The sequence below is a fragment of the Armigeres subalbatus genome, chromosome 3, assembly GCF_024139115.2.
Source record: "Armigeres subalbatus isolate Guangzhou_Male chromosome 3, GZ_Asu_2, whole genome shotgun sequence".
In the NCBI taxonomy this organism is placed as follows: domain Eukaryota; kingdom Metazoa; phylum Arthropoda; class Insecta; order Diptera; family Culicidae; genus Armigeres; species Armigeres subalbatus.
The window spans coordinates 393872812-393880352 of NC_085141.1; the positions used below are offsets into that span (position 1 = coordinate 393872812).

Below are 7541 nucleotides of genomic sequence, written 5' to 3' on the forward strand. Positions count from 1 at the left end.
TACTAATTTTTACTTCATCATTTTACTTAAATTATTATTTCCGACAGCTTGTTATTTTTTTCTTAATAATAAACGTATTCTTCCTTCTTCCTCTTCTTAATTTTTCTTTTCGAACGGCGTAACTTGCTCTGCTTCTCTTGAGACGCTGAACAACGATCTCCGCCTGAGAAAATGAGAGAATCAGCTGCGAATCCATAAAAATCGGAACTCGAGTCCGACGAAACATCGACGTCTTCTTCGAAATCATCAGGCTTTCTTTTCCCAGTTCTGATGCTGTTACTGATAGGCTCGAAAATACTGTTGGTTCGGTGAGTAAAGCAGTCGCTATCTGTATTCTCTCCTTGGAAAACCAAAACCTTCGTTGTTTTCCGGCGAGAAACTGGCAGAGCTTTAAGCTGGCGCTTGGAAGCCAAAACTAACTTGCTCCCCAAAGATACTTTTTAAATCAGTAACTGTCTTTTCCTCCTTCAACACGTTGACAGCAGTTGCTGTTGTCGCAGGGCTAGTAAAAGTTTCTCTCCATCCCGAATAAAACTCGTCCAGCCAGGTCCGTCCCATGAGAGGTACAAAATCGCTTTGACATTTCAACACAACTAAATACAGCCTCTGCTGATTGTTTCCTAATTTGACTAAAACTTCAACCTTACCCAGAACCTTCAATCTATTACCGTCAATTATGTACTACTAAACGCTTATTGCAAACATGCATAGGAAGGTGGCTAAATTTTTTTACAAATAATTGTTCGGAGATGACTGATTCCGCAGAACCACAATCTATCTCCATAGACAGTCGTCTATTTTCAACAACCACCTCCACATGACATGGATCGTTTATTTTATTAATTGATGAGATCATCATGCAGCGCATATCATCCTCAGAATCTGAAATCACGTCCGATTCGATGTCCTTTTTTAATCGCTTGAACAACCCTGATGTACTAGAGGAAGATGGCTTTGGTGAGTCTGCAAAGTTTACACTGGATTTTGCTTTAGGTGAATTGACTCGCTTTAGTTTATAGCAATACTTTCTAATGTGCCCTACTTTTTTGCAATACGAGCATAAATATGTTTGTCTACTGTAATCTCGACTGGTGTCATTTCCTCTTCTTCCATTAAACTTTCCTCTGTACTTATTTCTGTATGAAAACGATCTATCTCTACTGTTGCTGCGGCTTCTGTCTCTATATTTAGGTTTTGGCGGAGTCGGAAGCTCAGAACGTCGTCCTAAACGCGCAACTACGCCCAATCTCTTATCGTCGTCCTTTTTAATATAATTTGCTCCTTCTGCAACCCACTCCTGATTTACTATAATTTTTTCCGCTTTGGCCGCAGTAAGATCATCCTCAGCAAATAAACGTTTTTGCAACTGCCTATCATTGATTCCAATTACTAAAACATCTCTAATTGCTCGAAATCACAATCCTCCGCTAAATGTTTCACATCTAAAACAAAATCGATAGACTTTTCGTATTGTCCTTGCTTGCGGGTCCAAAATTTATAACTGTGTATGACTTCGGATTCCTTCCTATCATAGCGCTTTTTTAACTCCTCAACCATATCTTTATATGCCAAATCTTTGAAATTTTGCCCTGGAAACAGAAGTTTTAATTGCGAGTACACTTCTGTCCCACAAACAGCCAGAAACGAAGCCTTGTACCTATCCTCCGTGTAATTATTATGCACAAACAACCATTCTAACTGTTCTACGTATTGGGCGAAAGGGATGGTACCAGGGATAAATGGATCGCAAGTCGTTGTTAAAGACATCCTGCACAAGCTTTAAAACTTAATGCAAATCCAGTTGGCAAGCTCGCAAAATCTTTCGACAGCGACGAACAGCAGCACAACCAAACTTGAAATCCTTCTCCAAAGTTTGATCTCGATCCTCTGTTATAATCGGTAATGCTGTACACCCAAAGCTTATAAAAAAAACGATGCACACTATCACCTCCAGCGCTGATAAAAGCTTCCAGGTAATTCACTCACTATGATCAGCCGTAGAAACGCTCTTCTTGAAATTCTCCGGCGTTGCCGAAAGTTAAAAGCTTGGTGATAATTTCACAGGGGGGTTTCTCACTTTGCTCACTTTTCAACTAAAGACAAAGTTCTTTTTGGCGTACTCACTGTAGTATAACAATGTGGCGGTCGATAAACTTGGTGAATAAAACGTAAGCACACAAAAGATGGCACGAACAAAAGGCGCATTTAATATGCCACGGGTAATAACGTGCTTCTACAGTTGCTTAGAAAACTTCACTGTTACTTAGTTCCACCTATAAAACGACCTCTCACCTTAAAATGTCTTACAAACCGATGTCACAAACTACTTTTAAAAATATAAAATCATGCTACACGGGTTACTGCCGAAATCGTTGCTTCCTTGAAAACGGAAATGCCAAGTTATCTGCACTCAATGTTCTAAAAAATCTTTTAAAAAACTGCGCTTTAGGTAAATTGGACCCTCGTCGCCACTTATTATAACTGGGTTTTAACTGGTGATGGGGGTTTTCTCAAGACCACAAGACTGATATACGTCTGATTTAGATTCTAGTCACAGAACAACTGAAATGTTCAATCAAAGGTAATTGCCTATTTCCGGGGATTAAACCACCCGACTTGGACGTTAATTTACAATGTTATGAAAACTCATATGTGAATATGTACGTTATGTGGAAGATATTGATTTGGAAAATGTATTGGAGGTAACCACTTTCCCTTCGATGGGACTCGAACCCACTGTCCCATCGAAGGGAAAGTGGTTACCTCCAATACATTTTCCAAATCAATATCTTCCACATAACGTACATACTACATATTCACATATGAGTTTTCATAACAACTGAAATGTATTTACCTATTCATGTACAACTCTACTCGGTACCTATATCTCCTATCTACAATTCAGCTCTCTTCGCTCAGACTCTCTTCTTGATCGGGTTTGTCTGTTTTACCTCCAGTCAGATGACTAACAGCCATTACATTTACTTAGCCTGGTTTGCCCATATCCTAAGTTCTGTTGTGGTGTCGTGACAGTGTGAAGGTGTATCCCGCGAAGTCTGCAAAACGGATGCATGCTGTCCGGACAGAATGGGAATAAGCTACTGGCACCTTGCCAGCCACCCCGCTGCTTAGCACGCCATTGACTACACACCACGTCAACACCAGGTTGATGACGACATGCACTGCCATACTATTGCCTGGGTAAAAAAAAAGCCTGGTTCAGGCATCACAGGAAGAGATTAACATCGTCTCTTACGTCACACAATATTGTCGGATCTTGTAGATATCCGTCCATCTTACCGATCTCAAAGAATAATTGCACTACTGCCGATACATTACTATGCACTAAGCATACACTGAGGATACTGGTCGTAAGAACATCATACGTTTCTCCTTTGAAATTTCGCTATGACGATTAAAGGTTGCATGAAGAAGAAGAAGTCGAAGGATGATATCTGAAAAATATTGCATGGGGAAGCATACGGGAAGTTTTTTAAAACTCTTCTCAAAAATTCTAGGAGCAATTTAATTAAAAACGGTCAGCAGTACGGGGTTGGACTTTCCTTCTACTGCATAATTAACGCAATTTTTCGATTTAAAATTTTATTTTATGATATCATACTTGATATACAGTATAAGAAAAGTCCAACCCCGTACTGCTTTCCGTTTTTAATTAAATTGCTCCTAGAATTTTTGAGAAGAGTTTTAAAAAAATGTCCGTATACTTCCCCGTGCAATATTTTTCTAATATCATCCTTCGACTTCTTCTTCTTCATGCAACCTTTAATCGCCAATTGATTTTCATACACTGAGGATACTGACCGTAAGATTTTCATACGACCAAACTTATGAGAATGTTTCATACGAATTGAACGATGAAAATCGTAGGATCCTTTTTCGATCAATTTTAACCCAATAAAGAGTTAAAATTGATCGAAAAAGGATCCTACGATTTTCATAGTTCAATTCGTATGAAACATTCTCATAAGTTTGTTCGTATGAAAATCTTACGGCCAGTATCCTCAGTGTAGCTATCATGTCTTGCCAACTCAGGCTGCTTCATTTTCTACGGAGACAATCAACAGATATAATAAGGCATTTTATGAGACGTTTCGCGGTGGCCCGTTTATTTACTTCTAATGTTTTGTTTTGGTATGTTTCTGCGTGAACATTTCCGTTAGGTCCGAACACAAAATAATGTTTGTAACGTTTTACTTTTCATTCGTGTTTTCTTCAGCATTTCATGCTTAGTATGCAATGGCATGAATTGTCTAACGATACATTTTAAGAATCATATGAAAACTATGTTCTAAAAACCCTGGTAGACGAAAAGTAAAACAGGCAGAATTGATGATGGGACCCATCGGAATGTTCGGCGCGAAATTACCAAACAAACGGGCTCCCACTGATTGTCAAAGTAGATAAACACGAGAAAAACAGCTGTTTCGATCTGTCTCATAAAATGCCTTATAGGCCGAGCGATTCACACGAAGTTAAACTCACATCAGTACTCGAAAGATGGATTCACTTTTTACTATTTTGTAGGTATATCTATTCATTACACTGTAGATATGGTTCAATTGCTGTCCAATCGAAAACTGTTCCCTGTCCACTGTTGCATCTAGGCAGAGGCGCATCCACGTTCCAAGTCGTGGGTAGGACAAATACGAGAAATGACTATTTAGGCAACAGTTATAGTGTTGAAAAATCGATGCAAATTTTACATGAAATCAACTCTGAATATCAAAAATCTTGACTCCCGGGCAGAATCCTCACAAAAGTTGTGAAATTTTCGTTGGTCTTCAGGACAAACATTGTATTTCCAAATAGCAGGATTGTTCATTTCACAGTTGCCAGTTGCTCTTTTAAGTAGATCACTCTCAATGTCCATTAAAAATGGCAAGTTGTAACGATTCGGGAGCTATACTCCATTGTAAGTGCTTTAAAACAGCCTTACTTGCGGGGGATACTGGTTCTGATTATCTATTTCAATTTTCTTTATACAGTTGTGCGAAAAAATATGGTCCTCAACGGAAAATGAGCGAGAACGAAGCGTTTTATCATAACTTTTCGGTGGGTCTGCCTATCCAATTCTGTTTTTCATGACTTACAATGATTCATAAATGTTTCTGCCTCTCTCGTTGTTTGTTATCTATTAAGAGTTATTTTTGCAAACCATGCGTACTCCACATACCACCGAATCCATCTTTTTCGATAGAAACGACGCGGACTACAAGTGCACGACGATCCGTCAAGCACAAATTATTTAAATTCATTGTATAGTGATTCAAGACAAAAACAACCCACATATTGCCCGCCCGGTGACTTCTCCACTCTGGCAGTAAATTAGCTCAAGAACTGCCCATGGCATAAAGATGGCAAATTTCTAGAGAATACTAAACTAATTTTTGCTTTAGAAGTGTTTCCAAAATTATTGTTGAAAATATTTTCTCAGCCATGAAATTTTGATTTTTTGAATTTTGTTCATTCGAACTTTTGTTCCTTGCATCTTTTGCCTATACGACCTCTACTTATTTCCCCCTTTTTGTCTCCCATCTTCTTGTCTCACTGCCCATTCTGGAATGCTTCTGATTTTTGAAAATCTTTACAAGCTTCCAGCAGAGGTTATGGATCCCACAAATTTCTGCAAATCTTTAATGGTTTCAAGCAATTATTAATAATCTTTGAGGTTTATTAATTTTCAAAATTGAACCTTGAAGATTCAATATCAAGAGATCGTACCTCTTGCGAACCATATTCCATGCGGGCTTAGGGATTATTGTGATTCCATATATTCCAATAAACCCTTCCAGGCTTCTTTTTCCCGAGGACTATGACTATAATAAAATGCTGAAAATGTTGTAAAATTTGAAATAATCACATCTTCATATTCCTAAAACTTTTGTTTATCCTCCAAAAACTATTAGATACTTTTGGAATTAAAACGTAATTCCTGGGCTCGTTAAGAACAATCAGTGGACTATTTTTTTGGATCTTAGAAACCTCTATGATCACGGTTTATAGTCTGGATAACTTTGGAACTGCATTTGTTAACACACAAGTCTTGCAAGACGATGCCTTCATACAAAAACTACATACCGTAAACTGTCTAACGTTTGATCAAATTTTTAAGACTTGGGAAATCAGACCTACCAGACAGCATTGCAACTAAATAGTTACCTAGGTGATATGTTCTTACCATGATCATGGGTAGGACAATGCCTTGACTGTCCCACCCAGGAATATTCATGCGTAGGACATGTCCTACTTGTCCTACCCACTCCCGGCGCCACTGCATCTAGGTTTGTATCAGTATGATGTGAACTCATGAGTGATCCAAAGAGAAAGCGACTCCAAGATTGGCGTTCACATTAACGGGAGACTTTCCTTAATCTCTTATCATACTGGAAGAGCAAGGGTTCCTGACACAGATAGTTGGCTTTTATGGCATTTTCTCGTATTGATCGGATTTAGGTGTGAGAATTAGATGGTGCGGCGCACATAAGCAGCTTGCTGATGAGCAACGAGCGAGTGGATCCAAACGGCCGCGTCACGACGATACCGACCCCTCGTTGATTAACGACAGGTTGCTTGAGAAGAATAAGTATGCAGGCTTACCGGTCGAGCAAGTACCCGCCTAGGCACCTCGACAAAAGGATGTCACCATGCTTCGCACGTTCGCACCATCTGTTCGTTGATTTCAAGGCGGCATACGACAGTATAGACCGCGTAGAGCTATGGAAAATTATGGACAAGAACAGCTTTCCTGGGAAGCTTACCAGACTGATCAAAGCAACGGTGGATGGTGTGCAAAACTGTATGAAGATTTCGGGCGAACACTCCAGTTCGTTCGAATCGCGCCGGGGACTAAGACAAGGTGATGGACTTTCATGCCTGTTGTTCAACATTGCGCTAGTAGGTGTCATGCGGAGAGCCGGGTGTAACAGCCGGGGTACGATTTTCAACAGATCCAGTCAATTTATTTGTTTCGCGGATGACATGGACATTGTCCGAACATTTGCAAAGGTGGCAGAACTGTACACCCGCCTGAAACGTGAAGCAACAAAAGTTGGACTGGTGGTGAATGCGTCAAAGACAAATTACATGCTTGTGGGCGCCCGGGAAGCAGTGTTACGATAGACGGGGATACCTTCGATGTGGTCGAGGAATTCGTCTACCTCGGATCCTTGCTAACGGCTGACAACAACGTTAGTCGTGAAATACGAAGGCCCATCATCTGTAGAAGTAGGGCCTACTACGGGCTCCAGAAGAAACTGCGGTCGAAAAAGATTCGCCACCGCACCAAATTTGTCATGTACAAGACGCTTATAAGACCGGTTGTCATCTACGGGCATGAAACATGGACAATGGAGGACTTGCAAGCACTCGGAGTATTCGAGAGACGGGTGCTTAGGACCATCTTTGGCGGTGTGCAAGAAGACGGTGTGTGGCGGCGAAGAATGAACCATGAGCTCGCCCAACTCTACGGCGAACCCAGTATCCAGAAGGTAGCTAAAGCCGGAAGGGTACGATGGGCAGGA

General features: G+C 40.3%; 1 long non-coding RNA gene across 2 annotated transcripts; it reads right to left on the reverse strand.

The window, feature by feature from the left end:
* Window positions 1-2859: 2859 nt before the first annotated feature.
* On the reverse strand, window positions 2860-4626 carry LOC134223952 (uncharacterized). 2 transcript variants are annotated; one of them, XR_009982784.1, is made up of 4 exons: window positions 4504-4626; window positions 4012-4066; window positions 3301-3406; window positions 2860-3214 (listed from the first exon to the last, which is right to left on the reverse strand). It is a non-coding gene; the product is annotated as an uncharacterized LOC134223952 (long non-coding RNA). The 2 variants fall into 2 exon arrangements; XR_009982785.1 differs by having other exon boundaries at window positions 2860-3406.
* Window positions 4627-7541: the final 2915 nt, after the last annotated feature.